This window comes from Tiliqua scincoides, chromosome 3 (genome assembly GCF_035046505.1).
Source record: "Tiliqua scincoides isolate rTilSci1 chromosome 3, rTilSci1.hap2, whole genome shotgun sequence".
NCBI classification, from domain to species: domain Eukaryota; kingdom Metazoa; phylum Chordata; class Lepidosauria; order Squamata; family Scincidae; genus Tiliqua; species Tiliqua scincoides.
In genome coordinates, this window is record NC_089823.1 from 115426523 (window position 1) to 115438571 (window position 12049).

Consider the following 12049-nt stretch of genomic DNA (forward strand, 5'->3'; position numbering starts at 1 on the left):
CTATGCCTTTCATTATGCCTAGAAAGAGATGAGCCTGATGTACTTGCTTGGCCATTATCGAAGCAATTAAAATCAAATATATTTATTCTGAAGATTAAATGTGATCATTTTTTATTGTAACTGTTTGTCTTTGAAGCTTAGAAACATTTTTGTGTAAAATGTTGAGTGTCGCATTGCCTGCCACTTTATAACATTTAATATAAAGAACATTTCCATTTGGAATGGACAATGTTGTGTTAATATTTTAGCACAATTGCTTTTCAAGTGTATACATGTGTGTAGTTGTTGTGAATGTTGACATAATGTCATGCTGTAAAGGTGAATTAAAATACAACTGAGCCTGGCCTGTGTACGAGCGTACTGCCAGCACTGGGTGTCACAAAGGTGCCATAAGGCATATCTGCGGCACCCAGAGAGGAGAGGTTCCCATTGCTGGGCCAGCACCAGTCAGCAGAGCCTCAGCGTCGCTCGGAGGGCCAGCAACACCAGCCATGGTAAGCAGTATCAGGGTTGGGGGGGGGGGAGGCAGGGAGAGGGTGGAACAGGAGGGAAGAACTGGGACCAGGGGGGTGGGATCTGTGGAGCTCTACTCCGCTGGATCCTGAATGTGTCAGGCCAAAAGGTCCATAAAGTCACTCAAGCCTGCACCAGCAACATAGCCAGCGCAGACTTAAGAAGCCCCACTGTGGGACTTGGGGCTTTCCCCAGGAAATGGGGATGAAAGTCTCCTTCCCTTAAGGAGACGAATGGTGGCTGCCACAGCAGTGCCTTTAGGACTGGGCTGGTCAACCTCTAAAATTATAGACATTTTATTTATTTGTTTCACTTGTCTGTTCACAAGATATGTACAATAGAGAAAAAGTAAGTATACATATAGAAATGGATGACAAGCCATTATTAGACCAAAGATTCAACATATTATCATGGGATGTTCTGCCTTCCTCTACCACTTGTTCTCACTCAGCACTAATCCATATGTGCTTGTTTTATTTGTGTATAGAACAGTAGTTATATCCCTTGAACATTTTCCGCAAATAATCAGTAGAATCTAAAAAGCAACAGACATCTTCCATTAGAGCAGGGTGCCCAAACCCCGGCCTGGGGGCCACTTGGAGCCCTTAGGGACTCCCAATCCAGCCTGCAGGGAGCCCAGTCTCCAATGAGACTCTGTCCCTCCGGAGACTTGTGTGAGGGCGACAGTTCGACCTATTGCGTGAGCTTTGGGACAAGGGCTCCCTCTACTGCTTCCTGTTTCACGTCTGTGATGCAACAGCGGCAGCAAAGGAAAGGTCAGCCTTGTTTTGTGCAAGGCCTTTTATAGGCCTTGAACTATTGCAAGACCTTCATTTATTCATATAAGTTCCATTTCCAATATATTCATTTATGTAAATTTATTCAAATTTGAAATGTAAATAAATTCTTTTTTTTCCCCCAGCACAGTGTCAGAGAGATGATGTGGCCCACTTGCCAAAAAGCTTGGATACCCCTGCATTAGAGGAAGAAAACCTTTGACTCCATCTCCAGCAGTCAATAAGTTGATTATCAATCACTGCAAATTAAAGGCTCTCACTACTCTGGAAAACCAGAACTTAGTGCAAGTCTTCACAACTTTATGCAGACCTGATAAGGGTCACATTAATGTCCTAGAACAAGTTAGTAATTCTCAAACAATTTCTGCATTCACTATAGTTAAATCCTATTGTTAGAGGTGAGAGAAAATGACGACAACAAAATAAAACACATAACACTCCTTTCTGTACATCTCATTTTTGTAAAAAAAAAATCTGCATAACAAACAAAAAACTGTTTTATTTGGTTTTTATGTATTATTTAATGGGTGCAGTAATAACTTATTACTGCGTGGGTAATAAATGATTGCACCTACTGACACTATACCACTTATATCACCTACCTTGTACACTGTTGAAGCGATTATAATATATAATTGTATAGTAAACTTTGAATAAAAACACATAACACCACTTCCTGCACTTCTAGCTTTGGAACACACTGAAATCTGTGAAAAAATAAAACAATTTTCTCTCACCTTTACCTATTGTTAATATGCTTTTACCTTTTGCCTCAAACTAATTTTCTGGTTCAGATTTACAGCTAGTTATTTCTGAAGAATCTCAACTCTCAAATCCAGATAGTGTTTTTGGCACCCTGGAGTAGCTGATAAATACTAGTGTTTTAACCACTTGAATTCAAAAATCCTTACAGCTGAGATGTGTATTGAGACACATTTTTTGTTGCAGTTTTTTTTCCCTAAAGAGATCTTTTGAAAAGATTCCCTTTCTCCAAAAAAGTACTGCACATATTATCCATATCTGGTAGTGCTGTAGAATCATAAGGAAATTATTGCAGAGATCATTGCTTATGAAATTCCAGTAACCCCACAAATGTTACGTTTGGGAAATCTAAAGGAGGGTATAACAAAGATATTGCAGGTAATTTATTAATTTCAGGAAGTATAATAATTATGGCCCCAAATAATAAAAAATAAGAACATCCCTGAAACAGAAGTTTGAAGAAAGGATGTTTGATAAGGTATTAATGAATGGGCTTTGTTGTTTTTGAACATTTTGGGAAGGCATAAACAACAGGAACTTTTATGAGAAAGCAGTAACCTTTTATTAGGTTATAAATAACCTGTATAGATGAGGGCACAGAGATAATATTAGGCAACAAAAAATTGGTTTGGAACAGTTGTAAAAATGCTGAAAATTTGATTGGGTAGTAGTGTTTTAATTGGTTGAAGAATGGTATTGTCATTGGGATAGGGTTTATTCTTTTCTTTTTGTGTGTCTTCCAGTATTTCAATCTAGATGGGGGGATATCATGTGTAGATCAGGAACACGTGGTGTGGGAGCGGCAGGTCAGACAAAACTGTCCCACTGGAGTCCTTCTAACGTTGAGCTCTGAACAGTGACTGGAGCATGTGGGTTGTGAGTGCTTGAGCATGCAGAGCTGAGGCAGTAGGCCACCCCCACAACACACAACCCTGACGTTGATATGTGTTGTTTAGGAAGGCATTTGTGGGTGCCCATTTTTATTTTCTCTTGTAGTAGTTTCCACATGAAAATGAAGAGAAAATATGAATATTTACAAATGTCTCTCTAAACAACACATAGCTGCACATTGCATGGAATTCCCCCTTTCTGTGTGTGCATACACACACACGCACGCACACACGCACACATGCTAAATGAATTCTTTGCATCTGTCTTCATGGCAGAAGACCTCGGGCAGATACCGCTGCCCGAGCAGCCCCTCCTGACCAAGGAACTAAGTCAGATAGAGGTTAAAAGAGAAGATGTTTCAGACCTCATTGATAAATTAAAGATCAATAAGTCACCGGGCCCTGATGGCATCCACCCAAGAGTTATTAAGGAATTGAAGAATGAAGTTGCTGATCTCTTGACTAAGATATGCAGCTTGTCCCTCAAAACGGCCATGGTGCCAAAAGATTAGAGGATAGGAAATGTCACACCGATCTTTAAAAAGGGAAAGAGGGGGGGACCCGGGAAACTATAGGCCAGTCAGCCTAACATCTATACCGGGTAAGATGGTGGAATGCCTCATCAAAGATAGAATCTCAAAACACATAGAAGAACAGGCCTTGCTGAGGGAGAATCAACATGGCTTCTGTAAGGGTAAGTCTTGCCTCACGAACCTTATAGAATTCTTTGAAAAGGTGATCAGGCATGTGGATGCAGGAGAACCCATAGACATTATATATCTGGACTTTCAGAAGGCGTTTGACACAGTCCCTCACCAAAGGCTACTGAAAAAACTCCACAGTCAGGGAATTAGAGGACAGGTCCTTTCCTGGATTGAGAACTGGTTGAAGACCAGGAAACAGAGAGTTGGTGTCAATGGGCCATTTTCACAATGGAGAGAGTTGAAAAGCGGTGTGCCCCAAGGATCTGTCCTGGGACCGGTGCTTTTCAACCTCTTCATAAATGACCTGGAGACAGAGTTGAGCAGTGAGGTGGCAAAGTTTGCAGATGACACCAAACTTTTCTGAGTGGTGAAGACCAGAAGGGATTGTGAGGAACTCCAGAAGGATCTCTCCAGACTGGCAGAATGGGCAGCAAAATGGCAGATGCGGTTCAATGTAAGTAAGTGTAAGATCATGCACATTGGGGCAAAAAATCAAAACTTCACGTATAGGCTGATGGGTTCTGAGCTGTCTGTGACAGATCAGGAGAGAGATCTTGGGGTGGTGGTGGACAGGTCGATGAAAGTGTCGACCCAATGTGCGGCGGCAGTGAAGAAGTCCAATTCTATGCTTGGGATTATTAGAAAAGGTATTGAGAACAAAAAGGCTAATATTATAATTCCATTGTACAAATCGATGGTAAGGCCACACCTGGAGTATTGTGTCCAGTTCTGGTTGCCGCATCTCAAAAAAGACATAGCGGAAATGGAAAAGGTGCAAAAGAGAGCAACTAAGATAATTTCTGGGCTGGGGCACCTTCCTTATGAGAAAAGGCTACGGCGTTTGGGCCTCTTCAGCCTAGAAAAGAGACGCCTGAGGGGGGACATGATTGAGACATACAAAATTATGCATGGGAAGGATAAAGTGGATAGAGAGATGCTCTTTACACTCTCACATAACACCAGAACCAGGAGACATCCACTAAAATTGAGTGTTGGGAGGGTTAGGACAGACAAAAGAAAATATTTCTTTACTCAGCATGCGGTTGGTCTGTGGAACTCCTTGCCACAGGATGTGGTGATGGCATCTGGCCTGGATGCCTTTAAAAGGAGATTGGACAGGTTTCTGGAGGAAAAATCCATTATGAGTTACAAGCCATGATGTGTATGTGCAAACTCCTGATTTCAGAAATGGGCTACGTCAGAATGCAAGGGAGGGCACCAGGATGAGGTCTCTTGTTATCTGGTGTGCTCCCTGGGGCATTTGGTGGGCTGCTGGACTAGATGGGCCTAGATACAGGAAGCTGGACTAGATGGGCCTATGGCCTGATCCAATGGGGCTGTTCTTATGTACATAAGTATACATTTGAAAAGCCTTGATTCCTAAGATTTATGTACATTGCCGTTACTCCACATTTTGATTTCCCATCAAAGACTGTATTTGAACTGACTTCAGCAGAACTTTTGAAAGTCTAGCTCATGTCATTGTCTTCAGCTTGACAAATGAAAGAAAATGCTTCTCTCTGTGGAATATTTTTTTGGGGTAACTAGTTTTTCAGTTTTTCGTGCATTAGTCTCATAATTCTGTTTAATTATTCTGCCTGAATATAGAGCTCTGAGCCCATTCCACAGTGATTGATATGCTTGTTCCATCTAAATTACCACCATTTGGTTTTATTAGCAATTCTACAAATTTAACAAGTAGGGATGGCTCACCAAGTTGCAAAGTTAGATCAAAAGACAGATGTTCCAATCTGTTTCCTACCCCCCAGAGATAGTATCATTTTTGTTTTTGTAATTCAAGAAGAAGATGCTCAAAGTGTCAAAAAAGAGACAAAGAGTGTATTAAGACCGAGATTCACTCTCTAGGGTTGGTGGAAAAGGTACATATTAGTGCATAGAATCAACTCAAATGGAAGGTTCTACAATTAACCACCAGGACTGCATTTTGACATCTACTGTGTATGAAAAATAGTCCCACCATTTAACAACTGGTACTACCTATTATTGTTAGTCAAATAGGATGAAAAATACATGCAGTAATTGCCCAAAGAGTGGGAAGTATTTGACAAGAGCGGATTAGAGTCACTGTAGGGTGTGACAAATGATTCCCAGCTGAGACTCTTATCAGACTACCTGGGTATGTTTATTTCATATGAGAGGTTCCTTTGGGCAACCTGCCATATAATTCAAAATTCCACAGAGAGAATATTTAGGTTCATAAGTAAGAAATAAAGCTGAGAACTTTGATTGGTTAAGTCTATAATTCTTAAACCCGCCTAGTCTAGAGGTGTCCCATTAAGAGAAAATAATTGTTTTTATACATAGAGGAAAGGAAAAGAAGCAGTGGGTTCAAATGAGTGGAAAAATACATAGAAGATCTTTTCTTTCAGAGGGATGGGCAAGTGGCAGCTCGTGGGCCACAACTTGTCCCTCTCCTGTAAACACAATCAAGTCCTGGTTCCTATGTATTACTTGTTTCTGTACATTTTGTGTTTTCTGTATAGGAGTGACCTGAACAGACCTGCTGATGGGCAGCCCAATCCTGAGCTGCCCGGGCGCCCAGCCTTGGCAGCACCGAGAACGGCTGCTGCTGGATCCTGCATGCCCCGAGCTACTGCAGGCAGCACCTCGGGAGAAGGGAACTTTCATCCCCTTCTCCTGGGTAAGGTAAGCAGCCCCACAATAGGGCTACTCACTTTAATGCCAACCAAAAGTTCGGTGGTAAAGGCGCTCGTGTAGGGCACAAGTGCCTTGGATCTGGTGGAGTGGAGCTCCATGGACCCACCGCCCTCCCTTTCCCGGCATGCCCCCCGTCTGCCCCCCACCCCTGCCTCCCTGTCACACCTCCCCCACCCTCTCTGCACCCCCAGTGGCCTCCCTCCTCCCCAGAACATCTCCTCCCCACCCCCTCCCCGCCCGCTTACCATGAGACCACCAAGCTGCAGAGGCTGGGTGCTAGCTACACTAGCCCGGCACTAGTCCAGCACCAGCCAGCGCCTGGGCTAGCTTAGGCGGTAACTTTATGGCACATTTGCTACAGTATGCGGTGGCACAAAGCCGCGGCACTGAGCCCAGGATTGGGCTCTGAATTTGGGGAGATCTGGCAGCCCTGCTAGTATGAACTGCCCCTTAAAAAAACCAACTGCAGACTTCGTGTATTCCTCCCTGCACAGAAATTTCAAACACTGAAGTCCTGATCCAGTCTAAGTGAAGCACTTTTAAGTCCAATTTCCCTGAATGGAAAAGTTAAACATGCTTAATGATTTCCAACTGCAATTGTTGGAATTTATAAATGTTTAACTTTTTGTAGATTGGGCTCCTCCCCCCCCCCCCCCCCCGGCAAAAAAGATTTTCTTTTTGATTTTTCTATGGGTGAGGAAAAAAAAAATCCAGAATATGAAACTTCAAAAGAGAAAGTAAAGCAAAAACACTTCAGGAGACGGGATTTACCATACTCCTTATGACATATTTCAGTCTCCAATATGGTTGCTTGCTTACAAAAAAAAGCTTTCTAGAACAAGTTAAAAATAGACCATAGTATGTTAATAGCATGAATTGATATTAAAACTTCAAAAGACAATTGGAAATGGGTTGTAGTTGCCATATGCTTGATTCTTTGGAAGCATCCTTTCATAATTTCAGTCTTATAAATTTGAGCTATGCATTTCCTTAACATACAACAGTTGGCTCACATTCTATCATGCCAAAAAGACAATGCTTCACTATGTTGCTTTGCAGACATCTCCCTCTTTCTTCTAACAGTTCATTTGTGTTGCAAGCCAAACTCTTTAACATATTGTATGACAGCCCACTAACGTGAAAGCATCAAAACATTTTTCACCTATCTTTTACAAAACAAAATTCATAAACTCAGTTTCTGCAACTGACACATAGTGCTCAAAATAAAGTTTCCTTAATGAATAATTGACTTGATCAGCGAACGCTGAATGAAAAATACAAGGAAAATGGATTTTGTTTAACTTTTAAAGCAAAAATTAGAATCACTCTGTTTGAATATAAATTCTTCAGAGGATAAAAAATGAACAAAAGCCAAAACATACATACATACATACATACATACATACATACATACATACATACATACATACATACAACTTTATGCACATGTTTTTCTTTTCCTGTTTTTGGCACCAGAGTTCAATTAATTCTGTAAACCGGCTAATATCTTTACATACACATAAATGTGTTTCTGCACACATTTGGGTATAAAGTGATAAAACTGTATATGAGTGAGATCAGTGAGATTGTATGAGATCATATCTGAGCTCAGTAGGCTCATATCCGCCCACTTCACTTGCATGACCAGATCTTGGGATCACCTTGTCTCCATGTTTTGGACAATAACCTGTGCCTTATGCCTATGCAGACAGAGCTGAATATGCACAGGCTCAAAACATGGCATATTTTTGCCATGCATATATTTGACCCTTGCCCCAGCATGGCTAATTAGGACTGCCCGGGAAGGGCTGGCCGAGTGGACGGGGAGGGTGGTGAACTCATCTCTGAGGGAGGGGGTGCTCCCGCCAGCCTTGAAGCAGGTGATGGTTCACCCCCTCTTGAAGAAGCCCTCCCTGGATCCCATTAATTTAAACAACTTTTGGCCAGTCTTGAATATCCCATTTCTGGGCAAGGTGATTGAGCGGGTGGTGGTGTCCCAGCTTCAGAGGAGGAGGAAACGGATCATCTGGACCCATTTCAATCTGGCTTCAGGCCAGGGTTCAGGACGGAGACTGCCTTGGTCGCCTTGGTGGATGACCTTGGCCAGGGAATGGACAGGGGAAGTGCGACCCTGTTAGTCATGCTGGACCTCTCGGCGGCTTTCGACACCATTAACCATGGTGTCCTGGGTCGGTTGGCCGGGTTGGGGCTTGAAGGCACTGTTTTGAAGTGGTTCCGCTCCTTCCTGGCTGACAGATCCCAGAAGGTGGTGCTGGGGGATGCTTGTTCGGCGCCTCGACCTCTTAGGTTTGGGGTGCTGCAAGGGTCCATCTTTTCCCCCATGCTCTTTAACATCTACATGAAGCCGCTGGGAAAGGTCATCCGGGGGTTTGGAGTGGGGTGCCATCAGTATGCTGATGACACCCAGTTTTATCTCTCCTTTCCCCCTGATTCTGAGGAGGTGGTTGGGGTCCTGGATCGCTGTCTGGAGGCGGTTAGGGGCTGGATGTGGGCGAACAAGCTGAAATTAAATCCGGATAAGACAGAGGCGCTCTGGGTTCGGAAATCCCAAGTTCGGCACTCCCTCTGAAGTTCGGCACTCCCTCTTCAGGACTCCCTCTGTCTTCAGGACTTCCCTCTGTCTTCCCTCTGTCTTCAGGACTCCCTCTGAAGGAGCAGGTCCGCAGCTTGGGGGTTCTCCTGGATCCACAGCTGCATCTGGAGTCCCAGGCAGTGGCAGTGGCCAGGGGAGCCTTTGCTCAGCTTCAGCTGATTCGCCAGCTGCAACTGTACCTGAGCTGCGTGGACCTGGCCACAGTAACCCATGCCCTAGTGACATCTAGATTAGATTATTGCAATGCACTGTACGTGGGGCTGCCCTTGAAGACGGTCCGGAAATTACAACTAGTACAGAACGCGGCTGCTTGTGTGGTTGCTGGGGCACGTCGGTTTGACTCTGCCGAGCTGTTGCTTCGGCGACTACGCTGCCGGTTCTGTTCCGGGCCCAATTCAAGGTGCACGTTTTGACTTTTAAAGCCTTTTACGGCTCGGGCCCGGGGTATTTGAGGGACCGACTCCTTCCTTATAATCCTGCCTGTACTCTTAGATCATCTGGGGGGGCCCTTTTGACTGTGCCGCCACCAAGAGAGGTGAGAGGGGTGGCAGTCAGGAAGAGGGCCTTCTCGGTGGTGGCCCCCGAACTCTGGAATACCCTTCCCTTAGAATTGAGAACTGCTCCCTCTTTGTTAATATTTCGGCGTGGACTGAAGACCTTTTTATTTCAAAAAGCTTTTAATTGCTGACAGGCTGGCTGGCTTTCTTTCTCTTTTTTCTCATTTATATTAGAATCCACAGGACTTGTTTGAGATTTTGTTAATTATGTGCAACTGTTTTAATTATTGTTTTTAATTCCTATTTTTGTATTTTTAATTGTTGTAAGCTGCCTTGTGTGCCCATGGGGCAAAAAGGCGGGATATAAATTAATATTATTATTATTATTATTATTATTATTATTATTATTATTATTATTAATTGTTCACAGATTTTAAGGGATATGGTTGATGGTTGGTATTCAGAGGCACACAAAAAGAAGGAAGCTTGTGCAAGAGAACTTCCCACCTTTCCACAGCAGCCCCCTGCACCCTGAAAAGCATCTCCTGGAAGTCAGGGCTCAGGAAACCTTGAGAAGGGAATGGAATGGGACAGGAAGCCTGTAGGAAAAAGGGGCAATGGCTGAAAATCAGGCCTGAGGAGAGGGGAGCAGGGGAGCAAAATTCCTGGGCACTGGGTTTCTGGAGGGGAGGGGTTGGGCCATGACAAAACAACTATATAGTACAAATGTATTACAAAATAAATGTGGGCACCTCAACCTATCCCAGGCTGCATTTTCACTACAGTTTTAATCCACTTTCAATGCACTTCTATTACCCCAATGCATTTGGGGGGGGGGGAGCAATCAGACATTTGCTCCGGGCCCAATGCTAGCTCTCAGCAGCTCTGCTGAAAGTTGGGCAGAGGCCACTTTTATGGGTAGATCAGAAGGTGCCTGATCTCATTCCCCCACCCCCACCCCCATGCCTTCCCATAGCTCATACCACCTCTGCTAGCTGACTCTCTGAAGGGGGTATTCAAGGAGATGTGCAGAGAGGAATGAGCAGAGAATTTCCCTTGCCTGTTTTCTTCTGCTCGTGCAAAAGTTATCAGACCCATATCTGCATATATGCATTAGCAGACCCATATGTAATGGGCTTGACTTGGTGTCAGAAAATCCCATAGAGATGGCATGGCCTGGGTGGCTTGCCTGGGTGGCAAGATAGGCAGGTGAAATATTGCTACCTTCCAGCTCTGTGTTGACTTGCTACACACTTCCCAATCCTGCAGAAAAGCTTTACATCCAGTAATTTACTTGCTAGAGCATGGTCAATATTTCAGAATGTGCAATAATTACTCATTTTGTCGTTATTTAAAATGTCTTTTTTTTCTTTTTAAGATTCTCATATGGACTCTCAGGACTGGCAAGCAGACTTGACAGAATGCACTTTCTTACCTGTTGTGCCCGATTAGTTTTTCATCACATCAAAGTTATCATTACCTGCAGACACAACCAACCATTGCAAGTAGTAGATCAGATGCTATGCTACTGACTATGAATGGGGAGTTATGGTATTATTGGCAAAGTCTGAAATACCGTTGAAGTGCTGCTGATAGTCTGGATAAGCAAGCCCTTGGAATCCTGAGGCAGTAATGAAAGTTGCATCAAAAAGTTGAAGGCTCTATTTTTGCTTTACATGGGTAGCTTGCTTCTCTTGACATTCATGACTCATTTTCCATCTTGACCTCCCAGGCAGTTTCAATACTATTTCTTATTTTGGATGTGGAGGATTACTGAGAAAATAACAGGCAAGCTGGAAGCATTAAGCATTTGTCATGGTATACAATCTTCTCGTTCTCTGTCATATCATGAATACAGTGCAAAGAAATATTGGCTCATCTTTTGACAGTTGTGGAGTTTTGTAGTCAAGCGGCCTTGTGCCGTAACACAAATTTATCAAAGTACAATATATGGCCCAGTGCCTGAGAACTTTATAACATACTTGCTTATCACCTTTCTTTCGTTAACAGAGCTCCTCCTGCATAGATGTGTTTTTTACAAGCTCCATCGCAAAGTGGAAAAGACGGTTTGCAAAGTCTTCTGCTCTCTGCAGGGTAGCTTGGAGGAAGCCGATGGGTGTGAATTATTCGAAAACGTTGGCATGACAAAGATAATAAAAGAAATGGAAAGTGAGATAATTAAAGGCCTCATGATAAATTTTATTACCAGTATAGAAAAAACAACACAAAAGCTAATCCATATTGCTATCTTTTTCAAGGTTCTTCAAAGATGTTGTAAACAGAGTTTATAGTAATAGATATTTGTTGTGCTGCTTTGCCATCATTCAGTCACCCTGGGGCATCACTAACTGTTGAAGATGAAAGCTGTAGTGCTTCACTAAAGCTATACAAGTCAAAATGGAGGCCCCTGATGCACAGAGTCTGTATAATGGCATGGGAGCTACACCTGCACATTTTCTTTCCTGAGCTATACAGGTCAACTAGATACTTCAGGCTATGTGGAAAACATCTATTCCAAATGGTGCATCCTTGAAAGTGAGTTATTACTTCTGGTCTGAATATGAGCTGCTCTTTCAATGAGTGTCTGGTTTCA

General features: G+C 43.2%; 1 long non-coding RNA gene across 1 annotated transcript; it reads left to right on the top strand.

The window, feature by feature from the left end:
• Window positions 1-321: 321 nt before the first annotated feature.
• Window positions 322-11618, top strand: LOC136645489 (uncharacterized). Its single transcript, XR_010794140.1, has 4 exons — window positions 322-494; window positions 1436-1652; window positions 6171-6333; window positions 10835-11618. It is a non-coding gene; the product is annotated as an uncharacterized lncRNA (long non-coding RNA).
• Window positions 11619-12049: the final 431 nt, after the last annotated feature.